At 46.2% G+C, this 20,145-nt stretch overlaps 1 protein-coding gene across 6 annotated transcripts in view; it reads right to left on the reverse strand.

Annotated features, from left to right (window-relative positions):
* Positions 1-3,224, reverse strand: part of ttll7 (tubulin tyrosine ligase-like family, member 7) — a 237,876-nt gene extending 234,652 nt beyond the window's left edge. For all 6 annotated transcript variants that reach the window (XR_010019956.1, XM_063064775.1, XM_063064772.1 and 3 more), the window contains exon 1: positions 2,941-3,224. The gene's annotated coding sequence lies outside the window, so the exon portion shown is untranslated. The remainder of the gene's footprint in view (positions 1-2,940) is intronic.
* Positions 3,225-20,145: the final 16,921 nt, after the last annotated feature.

Genomic DNA, 20,145 nt, shown 5'->3' on the forward strand with positions numbered 1-20,145 from the left:
GGCTAGCACGAGAGGGCATAGTTTTAAGGTGCTTGGAAGTAGCTACAGAGGAGATGTCAGGGGTAAGTTTTTTTTATGCAGAGTGTGGTGTGTGTGTGGAACAGGCTGCCAGTGGCGGCGGAAACGACAGGGTCTTTTAAGAGTCTCTTGGATGACTACACAGAGCTTAGAAAAATAGAGGGCTATGGGTAAAGCCTAGGTAGTTTTAAGGCAGGGACATGCTCAGCACAGCTTTGTGGGCCAAAGGGCCTGTATTGTGCTGTAGTTTTCTGTTTCTATGTTTAAACAAAACAATGTTCCTCAGGGAGCAAGGTGCAAAACATATACCACATACTACACATAAAATAATATTAACAGATAATAAAAAGGTATTCTGTAGAAGTCATAAACACAAAATACTCTGCAGATGCTGGGGTCAAAGCAACACTCACAACACGCTGGAGGAATTCAGCAGGTCGGGCAGCATCCGTGAAAATGATCAGTCAACGTTTCAGGCCGGAACCCTTCAGAGTGTTGTGAGTATTATTCTGTAGAAGTACAAGTTGCCAGAAAATGCATACAAGATACATAGTTAAATACACAACAGTATAATTCTACTGGTGCTGTCATGAACAATGTGTACTGGGTGGTAGCAGGGTGCTCAGAAGTGCCTGGGAGGGAAGGAAAGTAGCTGCTACACAGTCTAACAGTCCATGTTCTAATACCGTGGTACCTTCTGCCCTGATGGTAGGAGATCAAAGCAATTGTGATTCTGATGGAAGGGGTCATTGACAATGCTGAGGGCTCTGCGAACACATTGCCCAGTGAGTTAGTGCCATCTGCCTGCCTTTGGCCCACAGCCCTCTAAACCTCTCCTATCCATATACAGACCACGGTGACCTTTACACATTGCTAATGTCCTGCCTCAGCCACTGTCTCTGGCAGCTCATTCCAAATACTCACCACGCTTGCATAAAGAAGCTGTCCCTGATGTCCCTTTTAAATCTCTCATCTCTGTACTCTTGCTTTTAAGCAACACCCTCCCTGGGGAAAAAAAAGACCATCAGCTTTCAACCTGTCTATGCTCCTTATGGTCTTATAAGCCTCTGCAAGGTCACCCCTCAATCACCTACGTTCTATGCAACCTCTCCTTGTAACTCAGGCCTCCATGTCCAGGAAACTTTCTGTCTCTATGCATCCCAACTTATCAATGCTGACCCATCTATATCAATCCTGCTTACTGACTTTCACTGCTCTGGGGGATGTATCTTCAATGTTGAAAGGCCAAGGTAGTATAAATGTGGAAAGTATGTTTTCTATTATGTGCGAGTCTCAGTCCAGAGGGCGCAGCCTCAGATGTCCATCTAGGACAGAGATGAGGAGGAATTTCTTTAGCCAGAGAGTGATGAATCATTGCCACAGATGGCTATGGAGACCAAGTTTTTGGGTATATTTAAAGCAGAGGTTGATAGGTTCTTGATTGGTAGGGCTGTTAAAGGGTATGAGGAGAAGGCTGGAGTATTCTCTATACAATCCTGTTATCCATATAAATTAGTTAATAACTACCAAATTAAACATCCACCTTCACAACATCTAGATCAATATGGGGAAACTGTCATCCAGCATCCTGGTGAATCTCCTCTGCAGTGACACATACAAAATGCTGGAGGAACTCAGCAGGTCAGGCAGCATCTATGGAGGGGAATGAACAGCAGACTTTTCAGGTCGGGACCCTTCAGTAGTCCTAATGAAGAGTCTCATTCGGAAATGTCGATTGTTTATTCATTTCCATAGAATAACCTGCTGATTCCTCCAGCATTTCGTGTGTGTTGCTCTGGATTTCCAGCATCTGCAGAATCTCTCATGATTATGAATCTCCTGGAGACCAGACAGACACACACACGCACACGCAATGATCATCTACTCTCGCAAACGGATCTGAAGCGAATTTGCAGAAACCAGGGCAGTTCATCGAAGAAAAAGCACCAGTTGTGTGCAAGTCCCCAAATCCCAACAATTTTTTCCTGCCCCGTTTCTACCCGCTGCCATCTCGTGTTACCCTCAGAACTCCCCTGGTCAGCAAAACTGCCCAACACGGGTTTAACCCAGGGGGAAATGGGCGGTGTGGTGCCGTCCCCACCCTCGCCAACACGGAAGTTGAGCGGACGCCTTTCTCCCCGCCCCCTCCCATTATGTATGAGAGGCCGCCGGTTACCTGGTTACCGAACCGGAGCAGCACCAGGAAGCGGGCACACTGTCTGAAACCGTACAAAGAACACCGTTCCCTCCACCCTTTCGGAGAGAGAGGAAGGGAGGGGAGAATGGGGGAGAGGGTAGAGAGGAGGGGAGAGGAGCGTGGGGTGGAGAAAGGAGGAGGGGGGACCGGGGAGGTGTAGGAGGTGATAGGTGGGGAGTGGGCGCCGTCAGAGTGGAGGGGGACCGGGGAGGTGTAGGAGGTGATAGGTGAGGAGTGGGGAGTGGGGGCCGTCAGAGTGGAGGAGGGGGACCAGGGAGGTGTAGGAGGTGATAGGTGGGGAGTGGGGGCCGTCAGAGTGGAGGATGGGGGAGATGGGGGACCGGGGTGGCAAAGATGGGGTACTGGTGGAAGCGAGGGGAGGATGAAAGGATGGAGATAAGAGGGAGAGGGGAAGAGGGGAGGAGAGCACCGCGGGTATTCTGTTTTTATTGACCATTAACAAGTGAAATAGACCGGACAGGATAACAAACCGCCCGCCGGCTGCTTCAGATGAGCTGGATCGCAAATACAATCACCGTGCTCTCAGCAAGGTTACAATCACCTTGTTAAAATGTTGCATTAAACATCCCTGCACAGGTTCCCTGTGATATTTCTGTTACAACGTTATAGCTAGCTCCGCTGTTGATACAACGTGTCGCATTAACCCGGTACGTTGTTACTGTTTTCGCACTGTTACAATGGACTGGCAGGAGTCTATGCCTTACCACCGTTGGAGATCCCGGTTCCGCTCCCGCTCTCTTCGCTCCGGCGCTCGGTTACTACCCGCTGAGCAGGCACATCAACACAGGCGCTTTAACCGAGAGCCCCGCCCGGATACAATCGTCTCCCGCACGCCTTCCTTGCGTATTGGATTCCCTGCTTATTTGATCATAGCGATTCCAAACGGCTCCTGAATCAATGGGCGGAATACTGGCGGGGCTTGGAGCTTTGGGAAGGGCGGGACTACTCTGAAAGCCCAGCCCTGGCCCGCTCAGGTCTGCAGGATCGCCTCCTCATCGCCCTGTCTTTGCCCTTGCGTGTTACGTGGGTCGCGGGTAGCAAGTGGGCGCATATTCCCTCGCATAAGCGCCAGAAATTACGTGCAACGCGTTCGCCCTGTCATACGGGAGGGGGGGGGTGAGTTAGCTCAGCTCTCTGAATTTAAATGTCCCTGAATAGACGATGAATCAACCCATGAACCCTACCACACTATTTTGCTTTTTTTTCATATATATATAGATTTGTAATGTTTTATATAATGCACTGTAATGCTGCCGTATACAACACATTTTGCGATGTATGCCGGTGATAGTAAACCTGATTCTGCCCCGCCCGCCCGGAGTTGTCAAGTTGAAGCCCCTCCCACGCCCCCTCACTCACCCAGATAGTCCTCCCGCCTCAGCACGGGCCGTCTCTGGGCTCTCAGACATCCGACCTTCCACTCCACCGGGACTCGCCGGTCACAGGACTTTGATCTACCTACATCCCAGCTCCCTCATTTAGCGGACGATGTTAGGGTAACAGACCAGGACGTCGGTCCCTGGAGTGAAGGCGGCTGAGGGACGGCCTTACCGAGGTGCTCCGTTGGCCGGGGTCAACCGTGAGTGTTGCGTCCCGGCTGCCTGTGTAAAACGCAAGCCGGGACAGTGTTGCCCATGTGGCAAGCTCCCCCTCCCCCTCCCCCGCCACCCGCCACAGTTTGGTACCAGCGGCGTGGAGTTGCAGGAGCTGCCAGTCAGTATTGAACTTAACGGAGGGATTCCATCTCCGGACTTTTCCTCGGGGTTTATTCCCCATGAGTGGGTATAACAGCGAGGTAGCAGAGATTTGCGATCAGAGTTTCCCTTCTCCTAGATGAGCTGCCAAACCTGGCTGACGAGCCCCATCTGCCCGGGGTGACCTGATCATCATCACTATGTGCCGCGTCGTATGACGTGCGCGATCAAGATCTTGGCCACGATTGTTCTTGACAATTTTTTGTACATAAGTGATCTGCCATTGCCTTCTTCTGGGCAGTGCCTTTACAAGACGGGTGACCCCAGTCATTGTCAATTCTCTTCAGAGATTGTCTGCCTGTTGTCAGTGGTCACATAACCAGGACTTGTGATCTGCACCGGCTGCTCGTACAACCATCCACCCACCTGCTCCCATGGCTTCACGTGACCCTGATTGGGGGGCGGGGGGCTGAGCAGGTACCGCGCCCTGCCCGAGGGCGACCCGCAGGCTAGCAGAGGGAAGCAGCGCCTTACACCTCCTTTGTTAGAAACGTATCTCCACACCGCCACCATGTCACCACATACAACCCTGAGATTCTTTTACTGCGGGCATACTTAGCAAATCTAAGGAACAGTAACTGTCAGCAATATCAATAGACAACAAACTGTGCAACTGCAGATATAAATACATAGCAATAAATAAACAGCATGAAATAACAAGATAAAAGAGTGCATAAATGAGTGTAAACACGAGGAAATCTGCAGATGCTGGAAATTCAAGCAACACACGCAAAACGCTGGTGAACGCAGCAGGCCAGGCAGCATCTATAGGAAGAGGTACAGTCGATGCCTTGGCCTGAAACGCCGACTGTGCCTCTTCCTATAGATGTTGTCTGGCCTGCTGCGTTCACCAGCATTTTGTGCGTGTTCTGTAAATGAGTGTAGTTAGTTTGAGAGCCCGACGATTGAGGGGTAGTAACTGTTCTCGAACCTGGTGGTGTGAGTTCTGGGGCACCTGTACCTTCTAACTGATGGCAGCAGTGCGAAAAGAGCATGGCCTGGGTGCTGAGGATCTCTAACGATGGATGCTGCTTCTCTATGGCAACGTTTCATGTAGATGTGCTCAGTGGTTGGGAGGATTTTATCATGAAGTCCTGGGCTGAATATATTACCTTTTGTAGGATTTTCCATTCAAGGGCATTGATGTTCCCATTCCAGGCCAAATGCAGCCAGTCAGCACACTTTCCACCACACAGCTATAGAAGTTTCCCAAGGTTTTTGATGACATGCTAAATCTCCGCAGACTCCTGGGGAAGTAGAGGCACTGTTGTGCTTTTACTGCCATTATTTTTATGTGATGGGACCAGGACAGGTCCTCTGAGATAGTGACCCCCAGGAACACCCATAAGGGTTGTAAATGGATGGTCACTGTCCATTCCCCAGCACAAGTGAGTCCCAAACTCAGCAGCATAGACTAGGGTGAGAGGGGAATGATTTAAATAAGAGAGACTTTTTTTCATGGAGTGTGGTGAGTGTCTGGAGCAAGAGGAAGTAGTTGAGGCAGGTACAATAGTATCTTTTAAGAAGCACTTCTTTAACTTTGACAAACTTCTGTAGATGCACAGTGAAGATTATCCTGATTGGTTGCATCATAGCCTGATACAGAAACCCAAAGACCGGGAACTGAATAGAGCAGGGGTTTACAACATGGGTGTCCACTGACCCTTCGGTGAACGATTGGGGTCTATGACATAAAAAAGGTTGCAAACCCCTGGAACAGGGGGACAACCATTTAGAATGAGAACGAGGAGGAATTTCTTTAGCCAGAGGGTGGTAAATTTTTGGAATTCATTGCCACACGCAGCTGTAGAGGCCAAGTCACTGGGGTAGGTTTAAAGTGGAGGTTGATAGGTTCTTGATTAGTCAGGGTATCAAAGGTTACAGGAAGAAGGCAGGAGAATGGGATTGAGAGAGATAATAAATCAGCCATGATGGAATGGCAGAAAAGACTCGATGAGCTGAATGGCCTAACTCTGCTGCTACGTATGTTTTATGGTCTAATTCTAATACAGACTGTCCCAGATTATGAACTGGTTCCATTTATACAGACATCCATAAATTGCGAGTCCTGAAGAAGGGGCTCAGCTGTTTATTCCTCTTCATAGATGCTGCCTGATCTGCTGAGTTCCTCCAGCACTTTGTGTGATTGACAAATTGATTTGTCTATAAATGGGAAGTACTCAGAATCACAATATGGTAACCACGTCTCCACAGTTTGGTAGTGAACAGTGCTGGTGAGGACCAATTCACATTATCAGAATTAGGATTATTATCATTTTCACATATGATGTGAAAATTGTTGTTTGTTGCAGCGGAATGGTGCCAAGACATAAATAAATAATGTAAAAAAAGGAATAATGAGGTGGTGTTCATGCTTTCATGGGGCGGAGGGAAGGGGAAGAAGCTGTTTCTGAATCAGTTTTTAAGCTCCTCTACCTCCTCTCCAATGGTAGGAATGAGAAGAGGGCACATCTCAGATGGTGAGGGTCCTTAATGATGGATGCCGCCTTCTTGAAATAGCGCCACTTGAAGATGCCCTCGATGGTGGGGAGGGTTGTGCCCATCAAGGACCTGTCTGAGTCTACAGCCCTGTGCAGCCCCTTACTCTCCTGTGCAGTGTCCCCTCCATACCATACGGTGATGCAACCAGTCAGAATGCTCTCCACTGTACGTCTGCAGAAACATGCTAAAGTCTTTCGTTATGTATCAAATCTCCTTAAACTCCTACTGAAGTAGGGTGACTGACTTGCCTTCCTTGTCATTGTATTGATGAGTCGGCCCCAGGATAGATCCTCCAGGATGTTGATGCCCAGGAACATGAAGCTTCTCACCCTTTCACTACAGACCCCTCGATGAGGTCTGGTGAGTGTTCTCCCAACTTCCGCCTCCTGAGGTCCGCAATCAAGTCCTTGGTCCTGCTGATACTGAGTGCAGGATTGATGTTGCAACACTCTCCGCCAGCTAATCTATCCTGGTCTTGTATATCCCCTCAGCCACATCTGGCTCTATAGTATCTTCAAAATGTTTATTGAAATCTGACCAAATAGCATAACTAAAATTCTGTAAATACCATCATAGGACCATAAGACATAGGAGAATGATTGGGCCATTCAGCCCATCAAGTCTGCTCTGCCATTCCATCGTGGCCAATTTACTATCCCTCTCAACCCCATTCTTCTGCCTTCTCCCTGTAACCTTTGAAGCCCTTACCAATTAAGAATCTATCAAACCTCCACTTTAAATATATCCAATGACTTAACCCTCACAGCCTTCTGTGGCAATGAATCACACAGATTTGCTACTCTCTGGCTAAGGAAATTCCCCCTCATCTCTGTTCTAAATGGACATCCTTCAGTTCTATGTCTTCTGGTCCTAAACTCCCCCACGATAGGAAACATCCTCATCACATCTGCTCTGTCTAGGCCTTTCAATATTCAATATGCCTTAATGAGATCCCTCCTCAATCTTCTAAACTCCAGCAAGTACAGACCCAGAGCCATCAAAGCTCGTCATATGTTAACCTTTTCATTCCTGGGATCATTCTTGTGAACTTTCTCCAGACCCTCTCCAATGCCAGCACGTTGTTTCTTCGATAAGGGGCCCCAGAATGGACATGACAAGCCTCTTCACCGGAGATACTACCCTTCCCTGGACACCCCATACACCCCTTTATATATATATATATATATATATATGTCCTCTCCGTGTAGTGTGTGGGTTTTCCCCGGATGTGCTCCGCTTTCCTCCCACAGTCCAAAGACGTACCGGTTAGGTTAATTGGTCTTTGTAAATTGTCCATGATTGGGTTAGGATTATATCGAGGTTGTTGGGGATTGCTAGGTGGTGTAGCTCAAAGGGCCAGAAGGGCCTATATCTCTAAATAAATAGATATATATACAGTTAGGGTGCCTACGTCTTTGGCATATATACGGCCAAGGTGCCTAATTCCTGGGCATATATACAGCTAGAGTGCCTAAGTCTCAGGCATATATACAGCTAGGGTGCTTACGTCTTGGGCATATATACAGCCAGAGTGCCTAAGTCTTGGGCATATATATGGTTGGGGTGCCAAAGTCTTAGGCATACATACAGCTAGGGTGCCTAAGACTATTCCACAGTACTATATATATTTCTTTTCGTAACTTATAGTTTTTTATGTATTGTACTGTACTGCTACCACAAAACAATAAAGTTACTGACATATGCCGGTGATAGTAAACCTGATTCTAACTCTGAGAACACATGTAAGGACGCTTAACAACATCCGTCCTTAAGGATCCTGACCATCCAGGTCATGCTCTCTTCTCACTGCTGCCATTAGGAAGGAGGTACAGGAGCCTCAGGTTCAGGACCTGTTACTTAACCATCTGATTCCTGAACCGGCGTGGATAACTTCACTTACATCAACACTGAACTGATTCCAAAGCAGGATCTCCCAGTGGCCACACATTTTAATTCCACGTCCCATTCCCATTCTGACATGTCTATCCACGGCCTCCTCTACTGTAAAGATGAAGCCACACTCAGGTTGGAGGAACAACACCTTATATTCCGTCTGGGTAGCCTCCAACCTGATGGCATGAACATTGACTTCTCTAACTTCCGTGAATGCCCCACCTCCCCCTTGTACCCCATCTGTTATTAATTTATATACACACATTCTTTCTCTCACTCTCCTTTTTCTCCCTCTGTCCCTCTGACCCTACCCCTTGCCCATCCTCTGGGTCTCCCCCCCCCTTGTCTTTCTTCCCGGACCTCCTGTCCCATGACCCTCTCGTATCCCTTTTGCCAATCACCTGTCCAGCTCTAGGCTCCATCCCTCCCCCTCCTGTCTTCTCCTATCATTTTGGATCTCCCCCTCCCCCTCCCACTTTCAAATCTCTTCCTAACTCTTCCTTCAGTTAGTCCTGACGAAGGGTCTCGGCCTGAAACATCGACTGTACCTCTTCCTAGAGATGCTGCCTGGCCTGCTGCATTCACCAGCAACTTTGATGTGTGTTGCCATAACCTATCGACTCATTTTCAAGAACTTTAAAATTTGTGTTGTTGGTATTAATTATTTACATATTCATTTATTATTATGATTTGATGTTTTTGTACATCCAGTTCGTCTTCTTTTGCACATTTTTGACAGTTTTAGTTTGTGTGTAGTTTTCATTGATTTTGTTGTATATCTTTGTCTACTGTTAATAAAAATTCTAGAAAATGAACCTCAAGTTCATACAATAAATAAGACCATAAGATATTGGAGCAGAATTAGGCCATTTAACCCATCAAGTCTGCTCTGCCATTTCATCATGGCTGATCCATTTTCCTTTCAGCCCCAGTCTCCTGCCTTCATCCTATATCCTCGTATGGTGACATATACATATTTTGGTTATAAATTTGCTCTGAATTTTAACTCTGATGAACAGCTGTGTACTATAATAATGCCTCTTAGACATCTGAGGTTATATATAGCTGTTAATTTCCAAAAATAAATATAATAACTGCTTTACTATAACCGAAATGAGCTCATGTTCTTCATGAGAGCATGAAGACAGCTTGAGGTTGGTTACAAATACCACTTGTGAGTTGAAAGAAAGAGGGAAAGAGAGAAAGAGTGAGAGAGAGAGAAAGATAGGGGGAAAGAAAGAGAGCGAGAGAGAAAGAAAGAGAGTGGGAGGGAAAGAAAGAGAAAGAAAGGAAGGAAGAAAGAGAGAAAGTGAGAGGAAGAGAGAAAGTGAGAAAGATAAAGAGAAAGAGAATGAAAGAACGAAAGAAAAGGAAGGTTTTATTTGTCATATCAAAACACACAATGACCAACACAATCAAGTCAAGTCAAGTCACTTTTATTGTCATTACAACTATAACTGCTGGTACAGTACACAGTAAAAACGAAACAACGTTCCTACACAATGAATTGGGAGCAGCTCGCAAGTGTTGCCACTCTTCTGATGCCAACGTAGCATCTCCACAACTTACTAACTCTAATCCGTACTTCTTTGGAATGTGGGAACCAACCAGAGGACCTGGAGAAAATCCACATGGTGATGGCAAGAATGTATAATTTCCTTACAGACAGAGGTGGGAATTGGCGTTGTAAAACAATTGTCCTAATAACTATACTACCATGCCATCTGACTTAGATGTAGGTCAGACTGGGTAAGTATGATGGGTTCCCCTCCCTTAAGGTCATTAATGTTTCAGGTGCCATTTCAAATTTGACATCGTGTAAGTCTGTGATAACAATTCTGATTCAGAGGTATAGAAAAAGTGGATAAAGTATATAAGAATGACAATAGAGTTACATAAGTAATATAATCAGATACCTTCACAAGAACATACCATAGCATTGGAGAAGGATAAGAACAGACAAGTTAGGAAAGCATTTAATTGGAGTAAGGGGAAATATGTGGCTATCAAGCAGGAACTTGGAAGCATAAATTGGGAACAGATGTTCTCAGGGAATTGTACTGAAAAAATGAGGCAAAGGTTCAGGGGATACTTGCGTGGAGTTCTGCATAGGTATGTTCCAATGAGACAGGGAAAGGATGGTAGGGTACAAGAACCATGGTGTACAAAGGCTGTTGTAAATCTAGTCAAAAAGAAAAGAAAAGCTTACAAAAGGTTCAAAAAACTAGGTAATGATAGAGATCTAGAAGATTATAAGGCTAGCAGGAAGGAGCTTAAGAATGAAATTAGGAGAGCCAGAAGGGGCCATGAGAAGGCCTTGGCAAGCAGAATGAAGGAAAACCCCAAGGCATTCTACAAGTATGTGTAGAGGATAAGACATGAGAGAATAGGACCAATCAAGTGTGATAGTGGAAAAGTGTGTATGGAACTAGAGGAGATAGCTGAGATACTTAATGAATACTTTGCTCCAATATTCACTACAGAAAAGGATCTTGGTGATTGTGGGGATGACTTACTGTGGACTGAAAAGCTTGAGCATGTAGATATTAAGAAAGAGGATGTGCTGGAGCTTTTGGAAAACATCAAGTTGGATAAGTCACTGGGGCTGGACAAGATGTACCCCAGGCTACTATGAGAGGTGAGGGAGAAGATTGCTGAGCCTCTGGCAATGATCTTTGTATTATCAATGAGGATGGGAAAGGTTCTGGAGGATTGGAGGGTTGTGGATGTTGTTCCCTTATTCAAGAAAGGGAGTAGAGATAGCCCAGGAAATTATAGACGTGAGTCTTACTTGAATGGTTGGTAAGTTGATGGAGAAGATCCTGAGAAGCACGATTTATGAACATTTGGAGAGGCATAAAATGATTAGGAATAGTCAACATGGTTTTGTGAAAGGCAAGTCGTGCCTTACAAGCCTGATTGAATTTTTTGAGGATATGACTAAACATATCGATGAAGGTAGAGCAGTGGATGTAGAGTATATGGATTTCAGCAAGGCATTTGATAAGGTGCCCCACGCAAGGCTTATTGAGAAAAGTAAAGAGGTATGGTACCTAAAGGGACATTGCTTTGTGGATCCAGAACTGGCTTGCCCACAGAAGGCAAAGGGTGGTTGTAGACGGGTCATATTCCGCATGGAGGTCGGTCACCAGTGGTGTGCCTCAAGGATCTGTTCTGGGACCCCTACTCTTCGTGACTTTTATAAATGACCTGGGTGAGGAAGTGGAGGGATGAGTTAGTAAATTTGCTGATGGCACAAAGGTTGGGGATGTTGTGGATAGTGTGGAGGGCTGTCAGAGGTTACAGCGGGACATTGATAGGATGCAAAACTGGGCTGAGAAATGGCAGATGGAGTTCAACCCAGAAATGTGTGAAGTGCTTCATTTTGGTAGGTCAAATATGATGGCAGAATATAGTATTAATGGTAAGTGTGGAGGATCAGAGGGATCTTGGGGTCCGAGTCCATAGGACACTCAAAGCTGCTGCACAGATTGACTCTGTGGTTAAGAAGGCATACGGTGCATTGGCCTTCATCAATCATGAGATTGAGTTTAGGAGCCAAGAGGTAATGTTGCAGCTATATAGGACCCTGGTCAGACCACACTCGGGGTACTGTGTTCAGTTCTGGTCGCCTCACTACAGGAGGGATGTGGAAACCATAGAAAGGGTGCAGGGGATATTTACAGGGATGTTGCCTGGATTGGGGAGCATGCCTTATGACAGTAGGTAGAGTGAACTCGGCCTTTTCTCCTTGAAGCGACGGAGGATGAGAGGTGACCTGATAGAGGTGTAAAAGATGATGAGAGGCATTGATCGTGTGGATAGTCAGAGGCTTTTTCCCAGGGCTGAAATGGCTGCCACAAGAGGACACAGGTTTAAGGTGTTTGGAAGTAGGTACAGAGGAGATGTCAGGGGTAAGTTTTCTTATGCAGAGAGTGGTGAGTGCGTGGAATGGGCTGCCAGCGACAGTGGTGGAGCTGGATACGATAGGGTCGTTCAAGAGACTCCTGGATAGGTACATAGAGCTTAGAAACATAGAGGGCTATGAGTAACCCTAGGTAATTTCTAAAGTAAGGACATGTCCAGCAGCTTTGTGGGCCAAAGACCCTGTATTGTGCTGTAGGTTTTCTATGTTTCTAACACATGACATGTTGAAGCCAAAATTGATTACAATTCCTATCCGAAGTGTTGTGTGGAAGTCAATATCAGTATTGCTTGTGCAAAGGGAGGGAGGGAGTTTTGGGGCTTCAATTTCTCTATCATTCATTCTATGGGGTTCTTATTTCATGGTTGTCTGTGAAAAGTATGAATTTCAGATTGTATACTGCATTCATTCTCTGATATTAAATGACCTTTGAACCTTTGAACACCAGAGATTCTGCAGATGCCTGAAATCCAGAGTAACAGACATTCAAAGTACTGGAGGAACTCAGCAGGTCAGGTAGCATCTATGGAGAAGAATGAACAGTTGTTGTTCTGAGCCGAGGCCCTTCATCGGGACTGTTTATTCCACTTCATAGATGCTGCCTGACCAGCTGAGTTCCTCCAGTATTTTGTGTACGTTACTCTGCCCCTTCTTCAGGATGGGAAGGATGGGAGAAGAAGCCAGAATCAGAGAGCCGGGGAAGGGGAAGGAGTACAAACTGAGACCAGGTGAGGGAGAAGGAGGGTGAGTAGGGCAGAGGGTGGTGGAGGGTGAGATGATAGGTAGAAGAGGTAAAGGGCTGAAGAAGAAGGAATCTGGTAGTGAGGAGAGAGGACCATGGGTCAGTTTATATGCTGGCCAGATAAACTGAAAAGTCAGGGTGTCGCGATCGGAGGTGAGAGCAGATTTCGCTCGTTCTCCACGATGGTCATCTCCATGGCACTGAGGCTATGAAGACTGCCCCGGCTCCTGTGCACGGTGCCCGCTAATATGATGAACTGATAAGCGAGGCTTTGGGCCTACTCCAGCCTGCTCCAGGGTTCAGATCTGAGGACTCAATTTGGTTCAGAATACTGTTGTTTATTTCAACTGTTTGCATAATTTTGATTTTTATTTTTTATTCTCTTGAGCATCGAGTGGTGGTCTAAACTTTTTACTGTTATTCTTTTTTTTCTTTAATTTGGTTTTTCGGGTTTCTTGCTTTGTGGCTACCTGTGAGCAAACAAATCTCAAGGATATGTAATTTATACATTCTCTGATAATCAATGTACTTGAATCTTGAAGAGTGAAGGAGGAGGGGCACTAAAGGGAGGTGATAGGCAAGTGAGAAGAAGAGAAGGGATGAAAGGAATGAAAGGATAACTAGAATGAGGAATGAAAAAAGAGAGAAGGAGGGAGAGGGGTATAATTACCAGAAGTTAGAGAAATCGATACAGGTTCAAGGCTACCTAGATGGAATATGAGGTGTTGCTCCTTAATCTGAGTTTGGCCTGATCGTGGCAAAAGAGGAGGCTATAGGCAGACACTGTCACTGTCCGGGTGGTTAATTCCCCATTTTCTCCTAATTCCCTTTGATTGTGCCACAGTTCCGACCGTTAATTCCCCATTTTCTCCTAATTTCCTTTGATGGCTGCACACCTGGTTTTCATCAAGACCTGCAGCATAAGAACCCCAGCTTTCCACCCACTAGTTGCCAGATTATTGGTTTTACCAGTGTGGTAATTAACGTTTCTTGACTGCTTAGGATTGTGTGTTCTCAGTACCTGTGAAACTCAGTCTCTCCGTGTCGAGATAAGTATTCTAAGTTTTACCTCAGCACTGAGGTTTATCTGTGTAACTCTGTCTCTCCGTGCTAAGAAAAGTTTTGTCACTTTCCTTTCTACAATCTGTGTCAAGATAAGTTCTGCCTGCCTCCTGCCTTCCTGCACTCCCTCCTGTTTGCTGTTCAACGCTCACGCCCGTGCCTGCATCCTAACTCAATCTCCATGCCTGTGTCCTGCGTTTGAGTTCGCTCTGTTCGTTGCAACGGACGTGTCAGAATGGGAATGGGAAATGGAATTGAAAGGAGTGGCCACTGGGAAATCCTACATTTTGCACAATGGACGGAAAGCAGTACCCTAATCTGTGTTGGGTCTCACCGATGTAGAGGAAGCCACACCAGTAGATGACCCCAACAGACACAAAAGGTGAATTGTTGCCTCACCAGGAACGACTGTTTGGGGCCCTGAATGGTGGTGAGGGAGGATATACAGGGGCAAGTGTGGCACCTATCATGCCTGCAGGGGTAAGCCCCAGGAAGGAGATCAGTGGGGAAGAACCAGTGGACAAGAAAGTCGTATAGAGAGTGTTCAGTACTGAACCTTTCAGACAAGATGTAATATTCAAAGAACAGCTTCTGAGAAGGTTGTCTGTGCAAAGGTGGACTTTTATTCCGATCCTGTGCTAAGTGACAATTTCCCCAAAGTGACAAAGTTCAAAGTTCAAAGTAAATTTATTATCAGATAAATGTGTCCCAATGTACAACCCTGAGATACAGTTTCTTGCAGGCATTCACAGTAAATACAAGAACCACAACAGAATCAAGGAAAGACCACACCCAACAGGACAGACAAACGGCCAAAGTACAAAAGACAACAAACTGTGCAAATTCAAAAAAGAGAGAGAGAAAAAAATAAGAATAAATAAGGAATAAATACTGAGAACATGAGATGAGGAGTCCTTGAAAGTGAGTGCATGGGTTTTAGGAACAATTCAGTGATGGGGCGAGTGAAGTTGAATGAAGTTCTTACATCTGGGTCAAGAGACTGAGGGTTGAGGAGTAATAACTGTTCCTGAACTTGGTGGCATGGATCCTGAGGCTCCTGTATCTTCTTTCTGATGGAAGCAGTGAGAAGAAAGCATGGTCCGGTGGTGGGGGTCCCTGATGAGGGATGCTGCTTTTCTGCGACAGTGCTCCACGTAGATATGGTCAATGGTGGAGAGGGCTTTACCCGTGATGGACTGGGCCATAACCTTTACTCTTTGTAGACTTTTTTGTACAAGGGCATTGGTATTTTCGTACCAGGTCATGATGTAACCAGTCAGTTTTCTTTCCACCACATATCTATTGAAGTTTGTCAAAATTATAGATGACATGCCGAATCTTTGCAAACTTCTAAGAAAGCAGAGGTGCTGCAGTACTTTCTTTGTAAAGGCACTTTCCTGCTAGACGCAGGAAGATCCTCGGAAATGATAACACCGAGGAATTTAAGGTTGCTGACCCTCTCCACCTCTGATCTCCTGATGAGGCCTGGTTCATGGACCTCCAGTTTCCTCCTCCTGAAGTCCGTAACCAGCTCCTTAGTCTTGCTGACATTGAGTGAGAGGTTGTTGTTGTGGCTCCACTCAGCCAGATTTTCAATCTCCCTCCAATATGCTGATTCGTCACCGCCTTTGACTCAGCCGATGACGGTGGTGTCATTGGCAAACTTAAATATAGCATTGGAGCTGTGCTTAGCCTCACAGTCATGAGCGTAAAGCCAGTAGAGAGGGGGCTAAGCACACAGATTTGCAGATCATCTGTGGTAATGGAGATTGTGAGGGAGATGTTGTTGCCAATCGGAACTGACTGGGTCTGCAAGGAAGGAAATCAAAGATATAGTTACACAAGGAGGTATTGAGGCCTGGGACTCAAAGCTTTATGAGTAGTTTTGAGGGGATGGTAGTATTGAATTCTGAGCTGTGGTCAGTGAAGAGTATCCTGATGTATGCACCTTCACTGTCCAGATGTTCCAGGATTCAGCGAAGAGCCAATGAATCTGCAGCAACTGTTGTCCTGTTGTGCCAAATTGGAGTGGATCCAAGTCACTTCTCAGGCAGGAGTTGATGTGTTTCATCACCATCCTCTCAAAGCACTTCATCAGAGTGGATGTAAGTGCTACTGGACCATAGTCATTGAGGTAGGTCTCCATGGTCCTCTCAGGCACTGGTATAATTGAAGCCTGCTTGAGACAGGTGGGAACCTCAGACTGACGAAGTGAGGGGTAGAAGATGTTGGTAAACCCTCTGGCCAGTTGATCAGCACAGGAGTTTCGCACCTGATGTACCACATCTGCTCCAGATGTTTTCTGTGGGCTCACTCTTCTGAAGGAAGCCCTCATGTTAGCCTCAGAGATTGAACTCACAGGGTCTTCGGGGACTTCGTGAAGGTTTTGATGGTCAAAGCGGACATAAGAGGCATTGAGTTCATCTGGGAGCGAAGCCTTGTTGTCACCTATGTTGCTTGGTTCACTTTGTTGGAATTGATGGTCTTCAGGCCCTGACACAGGGGTCGAACATCCTTCAATGACAATAGCAAGGAATCCTGCTATGTAATCTTGTTACCAAGGCACCGAGTTACTGCATGAATAGGTAAATGGTTTTGTTGTGCCTGGATACTTCTCCAGCAGGGCGTAGCAAGTGTGAATAAAGAAAAATATTCACTAATTCATTGTGAGCCACTGTTAAACTCAAATGTTTCTGCAAGTTTGTTGTGCTAATGACTGGACATCAAACACTTCACTCTCAGCCAAACAGGATGGAGGATTGTGCAAACAAAGGGGAGGGTCCTATCAATCCCATTGTCACGTGTGTGTGCCTTTTTGGTGTGTTAGTAGAGAGTGCAGAGAGAAAGAGACGTACTAATTGCAAGGAATCATAGTTCAAAGTTAATTTATTATTGAAGTACATAGATGTCATCATATGCGATCCATTTTCTTGGGGGCATCTATAGAAAATTTCCAGTATCTGTAGACTTTCATGTGTTTATCCATAGTAAATGTTTAGCCACTGCTGGAGTAGACTTTGAAAGCGATTTGAAGAGGCAGAACCGAGGCTAAGCAGAGCTGGGGCAGTGGGGCCCGAGCCTGAGAGTGAAGAACAAGCGGCTGTTTAGCCAGTTTAAGTGCTGGGCTGGGTAGGAAAGGTCTGGTCCAGGCCCAATCGAACCGGCGAGACCCAGGCCCGAGAGGTTATCGAAGCAATAAGGACCAGGCGTGAGAGTGAGGAACTATCTGAGATCTGAGCAATTGACGTGCCAGGTCAGGTTTGGGGCGGCGGGGTCCAGGTCTAGGAGCAGCAGGGTCTGGGTCCGAGAGCGACAGCCAATTTAAGTGCAAAGTCAGGGCACTGGGGCTGGAGGCAAGTGTTCAGCTTGCTGCTCCACAAGGTTTGCTCATCTCAGCGCTGAACTGAAGCCGTGGCCTGCAACTAACAAACTAACGAATTCAGAGTCACTTACTTACGGCGTGCTTGGAAACATACAGTGAAACGTGTTGGTGTTAACAACCAACACAGCCTCAGGATGTGCTGGGGCAGCCTGCAAGTGTCAAAAAGTTGTATGCTTACAATGCTGGACAGAATAACAGAAGACAACAGGCAACAAAACAACACTCATTCCTCCCTCCCTCCCACCTCCAGAACATGTCCCCAGTGTCCAGGCTTCGGCAGAATTCCGCTCAATCTTCAGTATCGACCCCCAATCTGGCCACTTATGGGATCCTGAATTCCAGGCTCGCCAATTGACTGGCTCTGGTGCCTCCTGCTCGCAAAGACATCTGATCCCAGGACCCACCGACCTGGCACAGCTCGACAGTCACAGATGTCCTTCATCTCCTGTCCACACCTCTGTTCTGCAAGTGCAGGGCGGAGGCCTATACTCCAGAAGACCTTCATCACCATCCCAAGTCCACATCGCTGGTCTTCAAACATGAAGTGATGCCTGAACTCTAACTCCACCACATTCCTGTCCCTAAATCCTAATCTGACCTCTAACTCCCCACATCACTGCCTTTAAACTTAATCAGACCTCTATCTCGCCAGATCCCTGTCCATAAACTCTAACCTGACCTTTAACTCCTCCACATCACTGTCCCTAATCCCTAATATGACCTCTAACTCTCCAACATCCCTGTCCCTCAACCCTAATCTTCCCTCTAACTCCCCACATCCCTGTTCCTATCCCTTAATCCAACTTCTAACTCCCCCACATCCCTATCCCTCAACCCTAATATGGCCTCAAACTCCCCACATCCCTGTCCCTAAACTCTAATTTGACCTCTAGCTCCAAACATCCCTGTACCGGGACACTAATCTGACCTCTAACACCTCCACATCCCTGTCACAATGCCCCAATCCAACCCCTCCCACCCCCCAAATAATCATTCCTATGAACCTAAAAATAGCAGCTATGTGTGAGACACGATCCCGGTTGAGACCGTAGCTTAGTGCCAGAAGTTATATAACAGTACATGCCTTCAGCCATGTGTAAAGACTAAATTAATCTACAAACAATTTATGTGCACAAGAGATTAAATTGTATTTCATTTTACAAATTAGGCAATTAGTCAAGGTGTTGAAATCTGCCCTTTCATTGTGCAGTTTGTGTTTGGGTGGCATCGTGATATACAGCATGGAAACAGGCCATTCGGCCCAACCCATTCATGCTGACCAAGTTGTCTACTTGTGGATAGTCCCATTTGACCCACGTCCCACCAAACCCTTTCTTATCCACGTGTCTGTTGAAGTATCGTTTAAACACCGTAATTGTGTTTGCCCAAATACTACTTTTTAACTATTCCAGAAGTAAAACACTACAGATACTAGATATATTCTTTCAGAAATTGACAAGTTTCCCCTGCACTTGTTGTAAGTTCACTTACTTCTTGCCTGTTACGCACTAGGGATGCAGTGAAGGTCCTCCATCTCTGTCAGGGCTTCCTTCATCATGTCAGTAGCTTCCTCTTGGTTTTCACTGCTTTCTGTCATGCAAGTCCTGGATAGAGATTGAGGAATACTGTCGTATTCAATTGTAGAAGGATTCTTCACTGGTGTTTCCGTAACCATTTTGTTTTTTACCAGTCAGGGTTGTTAGTCCTGAGCTGAACCCCTGAACCTGGAGGACTGGTGGACCACTCTTAGTCTGACCTCTACCCTTTGACCTGTTTGGCATGGGTGACCCTACCAAGAGCCAAAGCATAAAGCCCTGACTCCAGCCAACATAGCTCTCTGGGTCATTTGAAGCACGCAAACCTCCAAACCCTACGACAAGGTTGGGGACCTCTTGGAGGGTTGTAAGTTGAAGTTCAAGTTTATTGTCACTCAGCCTTACAGTTAAACGAAACAGTGTTCCTCAGGGACTAAAATGCAGAACACAGCACATGGGTCACATGCAGTACATATGGTAATATTAATACAATATACAAGTTGACACAACTTTAACTGTATGACATATAGTTAAATATACAACAGTATAATGCCACTAGCTCGGTCGTGAATAACGTGTACTGGGTAGTAGCAAGGTGTTCAGAAGTCTCATAGCCTGGGGGGAGAGATAATGCCCAGCCTAACAGTCCCTTTTCTTATACTGTGGTACCTTCTGCCTGATGGTAGGAGGACAAAGAGATTGTGGCATGGATGGGAGGGGTCCTTGACAATGCTGAGGGCTCTGAAAACACAGTGCTTCCGTTGTATGTCCTGGATGGGGGTTGGGGGGGGCTGTGGTGGGGGAAGAGAGATGCCAGTGATTCTCTCAGCAGTCTTCATAAACTGTTGCAGGGTCTTGCAGTCAGCTGCATTGCAATTCCCATATCAGACAGTGATACAGCTGATTAGATGCAGTCAGACCTTGAAAGTTAGACATGGGAATCGCTAATTCATCAGCAGTAACTGTACTAAAACCCAGAGCAAGAGATACAAAATGCTGGAGGAACTCAGCACATCAGGCAGCATCTAGGGGGGGAATAAACAGTTGATGTTTCAATCCATGACCTTTAATCAGGACCTTGAACAAAACATCGACTATTTATTCATTTCCATAG

Source organism: Mobula hypostoma, chromosome 12, assembly GCF_963921235.1.
Source record: "Mobula hypostoma chromosome 12, sMobHyp1.1, whole genome shotgun sequence".
NCBI lineage: Eukaryota > Metazoa > Chordata > Chondrichthyes > Myliobatiformes > Myliobatidae > Mobula > Mobula hypostoma.